Genomic DNA, 10,625 nt, shown 5'->3' on the forward strand with positions numbered 1-10,625 from the left:
TCTACAATGTCATGTATTGAGCACGTGAACAAGTCTACTTTCACTCGCGGGAACGCGTGAGCATGTTTTCGTAACACTTGCGAGCGCGCGTGAGAATGGCTGTACTTCACTCGCGGAAACGCGCGATAATGTCCACGTGGCATGTCGTGGAAGGCATGCCCTGTTCATATGAGATGTGTCCGAGCTACACTGTAAGTTCCACGCATCCGGCTCGAAGGATCAAATGTTCGCGAAATCGCTGATTAATCCCGACGATGGAAGCGGGATGAGAAGGACGCGCGTGGAAGGTGTTCATTAATTATTCACTTTATTTTTTGTGTACCTCAGACCACAGTCTGAGCCGACTTTAATATGAGAAAAGATATATACAGTCTGACCTGAGGGTGGTGGGCAGTCTTTCGGATTTTATTAAGCATAAGAAGTCCTTGTATAAGAAGTCTTTGTGTATCGTTCGTGAGTGGGCGAGGCAGTTATATTAATTGCCGTCCTCTTCGATGAATCGCCCGTGAGCCGGTGAGACACGTGGCGGTCGGCACTCGCGCACATGTGAGCCGGAGTCGTCGTGTTGATGTATCCTGAGTAGAGCTGGATGTGTGGTCGCTTTACATGTTAATGCAGTATCTTAGCAGCTGTAATCACTGCGGTGGGCACTTCAATGTGTATAGTCACAATCAAGATGCACAGAGCACACATCGTGCGTCTGATCACTGCGCGGCCATTTGCACAATTGCCTCGATCGCGAGGAAGACGTTGGCGATGAGCGCGCCCGTGCGGGCGCGAACTACCGCGGTGATGCGGAGTCGATATCCGATCGATGCTGCCATCTGATCGGGCGGCGCAACGGTAACGGAATCTCGAACAATTGCCAATGTTGAAAAATCGATAGAACGATATAAAAAAAGAAATTCTATTGGACAAATTCCAAAAAATTTAAACGATCTATCGAGGTGTTTGGCACATGAAAATTGGAAGCAATTACTACTGATAGATACGGCAAATTCTTTCAATATTGAGTTTGTCATTAAAAATAATGACACAAAAGCTATTATTTTTATTGACAAAAATTTAACAAAATTACTTATTAAAGAAGCAAAAGAAAAATTAACTATTTTTGTGGATGGAACGTTCGCGACGGTCCCCTCATTACAAAATAATAATTGTCAATTGTGGACAATTGTAATTCGACATAATAATAGAGTAAGCAAGACAATTCAGTTAGTTTAATTATTTATGAAGAGATTTCACGTTTCTTAAAGTGTCGCTCCTTATATAAAATTTTTGGTTGTTGCCAATTGATTAAAAAATGCGATTGCGCAATCAATCTTCAAAAAGACACAGAAAGTCTGCCCGCGAATTACAACCGTGTGATTGGCGTCACTTAATTTACACTTTTGTTCTGCTCGTTTCCACCTGTGAACACATCTACTTATTGTATCGGTCATTTAGTATGACTTCGTCTGTCACGTTGTACTGATGTGTTCGCAGCTATGGCTTGCGACGTTTCTTCGTTCTGCGCTACCGTTCTCACTTTCCGTTTTGACGCACAAAATATGTAAGCCTTACATTTTACTTTGTACATTATTTATAACTTAACTTTCTATAACTTAACTATTTTTAACTCAACAGTTCAATTGTATTCTTACTTTTTATTTTATGACTTCTGAACGTTTTTATCTTTTTGACTATCGTGAGTTTATTTCACTTTTTTAGCTTTACGTGTGCATGATGTGGTTAGGGCACGATGTCAGCGACGTAATCGATATTTTGTACGCGGTTTTTGAAGATGCATAGCTGAATCACTTGAGAAGGACCGAAAATGCGGTCGAAACGTTGTGAATTTTGAATATATTTATTATTTGGCCAGTCGGGTCGAACAAACACGACTTTTTGTTTTGTATTTATTTACTGGCGAAGGAAGCTTCTTATTTTATTTCCAATTGTTTACGCGATTATGGAAGGACGCACTACCAATAATTATATAGACGTCTTAGGAAAAGTTATTGATGTTGTCAAAATAGCACCTGACATAGCAATAGCGGACTTCGAAAAAGCTGAACAAAAAGCGCTACAGACGGTTTTCCCCAATGTTCAAGTCCATGGCTGCTTCTTTCATTATAGTCAAGTAATAAAAAATAACAACGCAAATAATAATAATAAACGTGAAATACATTTCAGTTTTCCTTTTATTGCTTTGTTATAGGCGTTAGTACATAATGCTGACAAACACAAGATACTCAAAGACGACCAAAAAGAATTGGGGTGCAACCAAGTTATTGATACCTTTGGCTTTCTTGCCTGAACAATTAGTAGAAGAAGGCTTTAAGATAATTGATACAATTATTTTCGACGATTGCAAGTACTTGCAATCATTTTTTAATTATTATTGGGATACATGGCTGAATGACTTTAAGCCCGGTTCGTTCTGTATTTTCCAATATTTCAGAGAGACATAACCGAGAACTTCTAGAAAGCTTAAATAAGCACTCGAGAATTGTAGAATTTTTAGGTATATTATGAACGCTTCATTGTACACACTTTTTTCCAGAATATTACTGTTTTTACAATTCAATATTATTTACAGTTCATCTGACTGAGCATCAAAAGAGTATTAGAAGTTTTATAAAGCACCCGATATTTTGGGCAAGATCTGAACGCAACAAACTTCGACTAAAAAAAGCTAAAATACAAAAAATTTGGAATACAATATAAGAAACACAAAATTTAGACATATTATTAATATTACATTCATTATCAGAATTAGTTGGAAAAGGAAGAATGGATGATTCATCTTAATGCCAACATTTTAATGCCTCGCGCACATTATTCTTTTAATTTTTCTTGGTGGCTCTTGTGTCGTTTATTTAAAATATATGATTTTTAATCCTACAGTTGTTTCCTTTAAGGATCGATCCGCAATTTTTTGGGAAAACTTTCCACTTCTGATCTCCAACCCCAATAACCATTATTGCAGAAACAAATAATCCTGTAGGCAATAAATCCTGTTTGCTGAAAGATAAGAAACACATACATCAGTCAGTAGACTACATGATAAGGTGACAATGAACATCGAACAGGTCTGTCGATGAAAGATTAACATTGATTTTACGATCCTGCTCTCGGTTTGTTGCGTCAATCTGTCGTCGCGCGCATTGCTATTAACAGATCTACTCTGATATTCGCCGTTAGGATATGATTCCAATTTTTGTTTAGCATTTGGCATCGTTACTCTTACTTCGCAAGGAACAGGGATTCCACAAGCACGTGGTTAGCTGGAAAGCTAGAACAAAAAAATTAATTATTTACATAATCTTTTATTTTATGAGAATATTAGCTAATTATCTGATAGATTTGCCTATTCTTTATTTACTTCTTTCTATCTTCCTCCGTTTATGCTTCTTATATATTTGCACAGGTTTTATTCCGCAGTTGTAGATAATGGCAAACTGATTCCAGAGTGCGAAGAACGATGCTACAACTATATGAGTGATATTTATCAAAAAACATTGAAAAAATTAAAAAATATTAATTACTAATAATAATAATAATAATAATAATTTATTTATAATTTTTTACCTCGTTTATCCTCTATGCACTTTGTTTTTTGTTATTTTTATTTAATTTTATTTTATTTAAGTGCCACAATTAATTTTACATTTACATTTATAAACTATTACAGTCGTAACATATTTATTATACACGCGTGCACATTATATGTCAAAATGTCAAAAAAGTTACGCAAACTGACAGCTATTCTACTTCAACAGTGTTGCTAACCCGTAGAAATTATTACGACGCCCTTAGGGATTTTCGTTGGTACCAACATTATCTTCTCTACTTTTCGGGAAACTGTCGTGTAACCCTATTCGACAATCCTATAGATATTTCTGATTGTAATCTCGTTTTAGTAATCATATGTTAGCTCATAGATGTCTATGTAGAATTATCGTAATATACAATCATTTTTACACAATATCTTACTTTACGAATTCTTATACCCTTTCGCACATCCTTCACTGATTCCGCCTTCGGCGATACTCACTTTGCGCTACATCCACACACGAGGCAGTGCCGTACGAGCGGCACGTTTCCGCGCCTGTGGGTATTCTAGTGATTGCAATAAAGCATCCGAATCACCGGTCCTCCTCTTGCGCCACATCTGTGTACGGAGCAGTGTCGTACAAGCGGCACGCTACCGTCCGTGGGTGCCTGGAGAGAGGCAGTGCTGTACGAGCAGCACGCTTGCTCGCCACGAGCAAGGAGAGCCAACCGAAGTGCATTTGTTTTTAACCTCGATTGGCAATTAACAAATGCCCAAAACACGACGAAGCGGACTCAAGGTACGCACCCGCAGGCTCAACCGCCTTTTGTTCGGGTCCCCTCTGAACCCATTGTTAGGAGTCCTTTCCGATTACGCGTTTGATCCTGAATACGAAAAATACTTCGCCGCGAGTTCCGCGCGCAAGGCGAACCCGAGACCGAAACTCGAAAACGTAACTTCAGTGCGCAAAATTAAAGTTAAAAGTATACAGTACATCTACGTCCCATTGGACAAGGCCGAGTCTCGAGCAGATTACCAAGCATTCCAGAGGGCCCAGGATTATTGGCTAACCCCGATCACCTTCACACCGGAGGTTGATCTCGATAATCCACCACCACTTCCATCCTGGGAATTCATCGCTTCGATTAAAGAGGACGACCCCCGCCGGATCCAGCGCCGCGCCGAGATTCTACACCTGTGGTTCGACGCCCCATCACCAGAACATTGGGGTACCGCGGATTGCCCATTGGAGCTCGACTAAAGGTAAGTGACGACGTTCCTAGACGCTAAGAGAACGGCATGAGCGAAGCGCCGACGCGACCCCCCACGCGCCGACTGACCCCACTGGGCTCTAGAATCGCGCGGCGGAATTGGTTATCGCGCGCCGTGTGTGTCTTTACTATCTGCCATCGAAATTGTAATAGCAAACATTATCTCTGCGAAGCGTGTTTCCGAGACCTAACGGGCCCGCAACGCCGCCAGTACGACTGCCTAATCCGCCATTATATGCATATCGGGTACCAATACAAAGTCGAAGAGTGCGATTCGAGCGACGTTGTGATTGGAGAAATCCAAAGCCCCTCCGCGTGTACCACGTGCTGTGAAATATTCTCTGACGTAAGACATTCGGTGAAACACGAGGAAGGAGACCAATATTTAGAATGCGAACCTACAATAATTGCCATCTCCCAAACTAGAGCTTAGCGTTCCATTGTTCATGTGTCCCGGACATCCGGTAAATCGGCAATCTCCGGGGATAGCTTCACCCCCTAGCCCTATTGGAGCATGGCTAATGACGGGAGTCTGCGTCTGATCGTTGTTTTTCCAAAATAAAACTACCGGAGTCATTATTTATGAGGATTGTCAGCTTGGCAAATATCAGCCCTTCCGGCGGAATTTCGAAGGCGTTCTCAGGCACTTTGTGCAATACGGGCCGCGGATAGAATTTCCCACGTGTAGCGAGTGCAGTAAGGTCCTAGCTGACTATCGCCCCGCCTTCGAATGTTACGCATGCACTAGAGTAGAAGAACCGTTTGAACGATATCTGTCGAATCCTTTGAATTGAAGTGGCGAACTGCCGAACTTGAATCTTCCTGTAAGAGTGCAAATCGGGCGAACGATTTGGTAACGAGTGTCTGGATAGCGAATTACCTCGGTCGCGGGTATCCCCGGATAGAGCCCCCTGGGCTCGATAACTCGAAAAAGCGACTAGTTCCGTATAAGCGATCCGAGTACCGCCCCCTGCGGCCGCGATTTATCGGGACGTAACAAACGGAGATCTTAAAACGCGAGAACAAAGATCTCGCTGCGCGCGATGACGCAGATTTTCGCTGCGTCAGCTGAAAACAGTTCTTGGGTCTGCAAGGAGAGCGTGCTTTGCGCCAAAACCAGCTCGCTCCCAATAACACGGGAGGCCGGTATCCAATTAATTGTTAATCTTTGGATAATCACACCCGCAAATCCTAGTATTAACGCAGGAAAACAGCGGCACAATATACGGCGCGAGCAATTCCATGACCGATCGGTCTTTATCGCAGGCCCGTCATACAGGAACTAAATTCGCTGGATCGTCGCACAGCACGCAAAACCTTCGAATTCGGAAGCGGCGCAGGTATGCGGGAGCATGACCAGCGCGTGATACGATTGTAGGAGACGCGTGTACGCGTGATCGATTACACGCTGTTGTTGACTTACGGACTCGTTGTCTAAATATCGCGGAATAGAATGTATCAGCAACGCCGAATGCGGAACAATATTTAATAAAATATTTAAAAACAAATATTTAATAAATATTCAATATTTAATAAAATATTGAATAACAAATATTTAATAAATATTCAATATTTAATAAAATATTAAATAACAAATATTAAGAATATTTAATTAAAATAAAACGGACAAACTTGCCGCTTTATAATCCTGTACCTGTCGATCCTCCAATCTTTTCTGCTCGTTCATCTGATCGATCGTTTCGAGGCAAACACGATCTAGCAAACTTGGCAGAAGAGGGTCATGTTGCAAATGCCGCAAATCTAGACTTGCCCAAGATTCTCTCGGAGTATCTCCGGAATTGGACAAATCATCCTCCTCGTTCAGTGATACACAGCCATTTGCATCTTTTTGATTTACCTAATTAAGATAAGAAATGCGGTGGAAATTTTGGACAGCGAACCATATATCAGTAAACGGTTAATATCTGAAATGATATGTATAAAAAGACAGAAGAATGGTCTGAATATGCAGACGGACACCGAGGATTTACCCGAGAACTATGTCGATGTGATCGAGGGACTTCCAAAAATTTGAAAGCCCCGCGTTTCACGTTTTATTTATTATATTATTGTGAATCTGTATTATACATAGATTACCGTGTTACAAGGTCTTTGACTGACATCACCGTTATTTGTTTTGTAACGAATATTCTTATACATCGATCTCTCAACTGGCATTACCGCTATTTGTTTGTCACCGAATTCTTATACATCGATCTTTTAACCTCGAAACAAGCGAAACATATTAGATCGGTCATTACCTCTTGAAACATTGTCGAGACAGTTTGCGTCCGTTATCTGTGCGCTGTACCGTTCTACGATCAAGTATTATCTCTCGAAACAATGTCAAGATAACTTGCGTCTGTTATCTACCGTTTTGTGCGCTATACCGTTCACGATTTCATTGTAAGTAACTTCAGTTTTATATCGATGTGAACCGTAAATCAGTGTGTCGCTCCGTATGTACGCAGGTATCGCGCAACATATAATGAAGTACCAAATGCATCAGCATAGTCCTCCTAGCCTTCCAACTTGGGAAAGACTCAAGGTTGCTTGCCTATGGAGTAGCGCACACACACCGGAATGACCGCATGGAAAAAGGAACGTGCAACGTGCGAGTGTACAATAGCCCAATGACCGCGTTACAATATAGTTTTTAATTTACACGTTTTTAATTTATTGCGCTGAAGATGACTACAAAAAATGGTCGAAACGTTCGCGAATTTTTTATTTTATTTTTTATGTATTGACGATAAGAAAAAATATATATAACTTGCGCCCTATTTACCGCGCCGGCTCTTACTGCCTCTTTTCCTTTAATCGATTTAATCACGAGAGCCTTATAATTTTTAATTCTAATTAAGATAAATCGCTTTCACTTCCTGCTTATCACAAATACATTAATTTTATCTCCAGCACTAGATACCTCGAAATCTTGTCTAGGTGTATCATGAAGCAATCTGTCTCTGGCGATAGGTGAGATTCTACCTATGTATTTACGATATATTACCCAGTCTGAAGTAAAACTCTCAATGCATCTTTTCACATAAAACGACACGGTGTCACTGAAAGCTAAATGATCAAAATGAAGAATGGATGCCAAGTTTTAAATAACTGTATTGTAATAGCGTTTCGACTATTTTTTTACACTGATTCGTGCGATACTACTGGTTCCTCTGTTCGAATCTTTCTCTTTACGACTCTCAATTCGACGTCTCTCGGTGGAAAATCTAGTATTGGTTTTAAAGGATCATGGTCCAACACTGACTGATGCTGTCCCAAGAATTCCTCGTAATCAAGTGGTTCTAATACCTCGTACAGGGACATCTGCATATAAGAAATTAAATATTAATTTACTCCAAGATTATTGGCAATCTCTTTATATGCTAATTTTCCAAAGAAGACTGCATACCGTAAAAAAAAATCCTGATACACTGCTCAACAAGAATAGGAAGAATACACAATAATAGGAAGTAGAAGTGGCAATTTATCGCCTCGCATCGGCGGCATGCTGTTTGCTTAACTTGCGAGAAAACGCACGCTGGACCGAAGACATTATAAATGTCCCAGCAAATTAATCCGAGATTCTGTAACTGTTAAATGCCATATCGAAATAATACTTAGTCGTGGTTATGTTCTCAGTTGAATGTATGGTAATTGTTTTTATTTGTTGTAATGTTCTTTTAAATGCATTAATGCAACACGCAATTATTTCTGAGTGAAATGATTGATCGACAAGTTTGACACGTACAAAAATGATGTAAGTTTAAAGATACTGCGTGTATTGTGTATGTTGCTTTATTGCAAGGTATATCAAATTTGCATAATAAGTAGGAAATAAATATGATACATTAATAATTAATGTTACAACAAACAGATATGGATAGTATAAATCTGACAAAACTGCAAATGGTTCTAGCTTTTAAATCCAAATTAATTAATCATTAAAAAACAGATATGGACAAATATAAATCTGCATTAATTAATTTGAATTCAAAAGTTAGAACTATCTGTAGTTTTGTCAGATTTATATTTGTCTATATCTGTTTATTGTAACATTAATTATTAATGTATCACATATTTATTTCCTTCTTATTATGCTTTGATATACTTTGCAATAAAGCAACATACAATACACGCAGTATCTTTAAACTTACATCATTTTTGTACGTGTCAAACTTGTCGATCAATCAGTTCACTCAGAAATAATTGCGTGCTGCATTAATGCATTTAAAAAGACATTACAACAAATAAAAACAATGGGAAAATTAGAAAATAATGATTAATATTTATAGTTGTAAGAGTAGCTCGGAAATCGAGCAGAAAAAGTATAAACACGAGTATGAATAACGAGATATCGGGATGAGAATATGTACTTGTTATATCGCACAATTAATACTTACGTTAATCTGAATTCATTGAGAACGGGACTGTGAATCAAAATCGCCAGCAATCCACTGTCTTCCAAAACCTTCCTCGAGGCTCGAGCCTTGACGTGAATCCTTAGCTGACTTGAGTTGACTAACGCTTTTGATGCTAAATCCCTTTCAAAACGTGAGAAAGAAACACATCGAAACAAAAGTTTATCAATATCGGATTACTTGATTTATATATCTTTCTCTGAAAGATATTGTTTCTCAAATGGAGTACACATTTGTATTCCATTTTGTATGGACCCATAATTGCAGACGAGTTGATGATGAATTAATCGTGACGGCCGAAGCAATAACTTACTGGCCGATTCACATCGCATAAATAATATGTTTAGAAACGGTCGGAAGTGAGGAAGTCTGAGGCGAGTGAATCGAACGAGTCGAAGCTCTGGTAAAAGTGAGCTTTATTTCCTTAATACATATACATGATGACTTAGCGCGTCAGTGCGTGACTTGTGGATGGGGCTTTGTCTTTAGATTGCTTTTACGCCGGCGCACAGGGGCGCCGGACTTCTCAAAAATACGGTGATCTAAAGCGGGAGCCGGTGGTTGGCTGCTCGCTTAGCCACGATGAGTGTTTCGCGGTTGTTATTCGCGTCTACTGATTTTCCCGGAGTCGAGGGAGTTCGATCCAGGGGCAGCTCCGGGATTTCAAGGGGGGGCAGGGCCGGTGCCGTCTTCGTCTCCCTGCTCCTTTTCTTCTTCTTCTTGCGTTCCTTGGTCTGGGTGCCTACTGACCTCCAGGAATTCGGAGGTAGGGGCCTTTCTGCCCTCTGATCGCCAGGCACTAGAGTCAGCCCTGTTGGGCGTGTGATTCGCCTGTGCGACTCGGGGATCGTCACCCGTATTAGTGGCCACCACAGCTCTGGTGGAGGTGCCGGTCTGGCAGCGGTTGGTCGTTGTGGTGGCGAGAGTTTCCTGGCTCTTCTTCTTGGTCTAGGTCGTCGGAGGCCTTTGCTAGAGCGGGCAGAGTGGTCCTTTGCTACTACCACCACGGACCGAACTTGTCCGGTTCGGAGGGTGGAAGGGGCAGACTCTCCCTTGCTTAATAGCAGGCGCAAGTCAGTGGCACGTTGTTCCGAGGAACGGTGCGAGGATTCCGCTCGCTCCAGGTTGAAGCGGAATATGCAAGGTTCGTCTCAATCACGATGGCTACGGCCGGTATATTTAACGCCCGGTATATTTTAGCCTCAACGTGAGAGAAGAGAACTTGTTCGTTCTGGGCCGGCTCGCCCTTATGTATCTTTCATGCCGAATTTTAATTGCGAGTAACGACAGCCGCCCCGCGGCGACAGGTGTTACTCGCGCTAGTGGCGCGCGAGTGGGGTGGTGCCACTTGCGCCCGGCCGGGCGGGCTTGAGCGCGCGGGCCGGGTTGCCGCAC

At 41.1% G+C, this 10,625-nt stretch overlaps 1 pseudogene; it reads left to right on the top strand.

The window, feature by feature from the left end:
- Positions 1-95: 95 nt before the first annotated feature.
- On the top strand, positions 96-4,799 carry LOC143895420 (uncharacterized; annotated as a pseudogene).
- The last annotated feature ends 5,826 nt before the right edge of the window (positions 4,800-10,625 follow it).

Source organism: Temnothorax americanus, unplaced genomic scaffold (assembly GCF_048541705.1).
Source record: "Temnothorax americanus isolate GAGA-0224 unplaced genomic scaffold, ASM4854170v1 Scaffold158, whole genome shotgun sequence".
Classification (NCBI taxonomy): domain Eukaryota; kingdom Metazoa; phylum Arthropoda; class Insecta; order Hymenoptera; family Formicidae; genus Temnothorax; species Temnothorax americanus.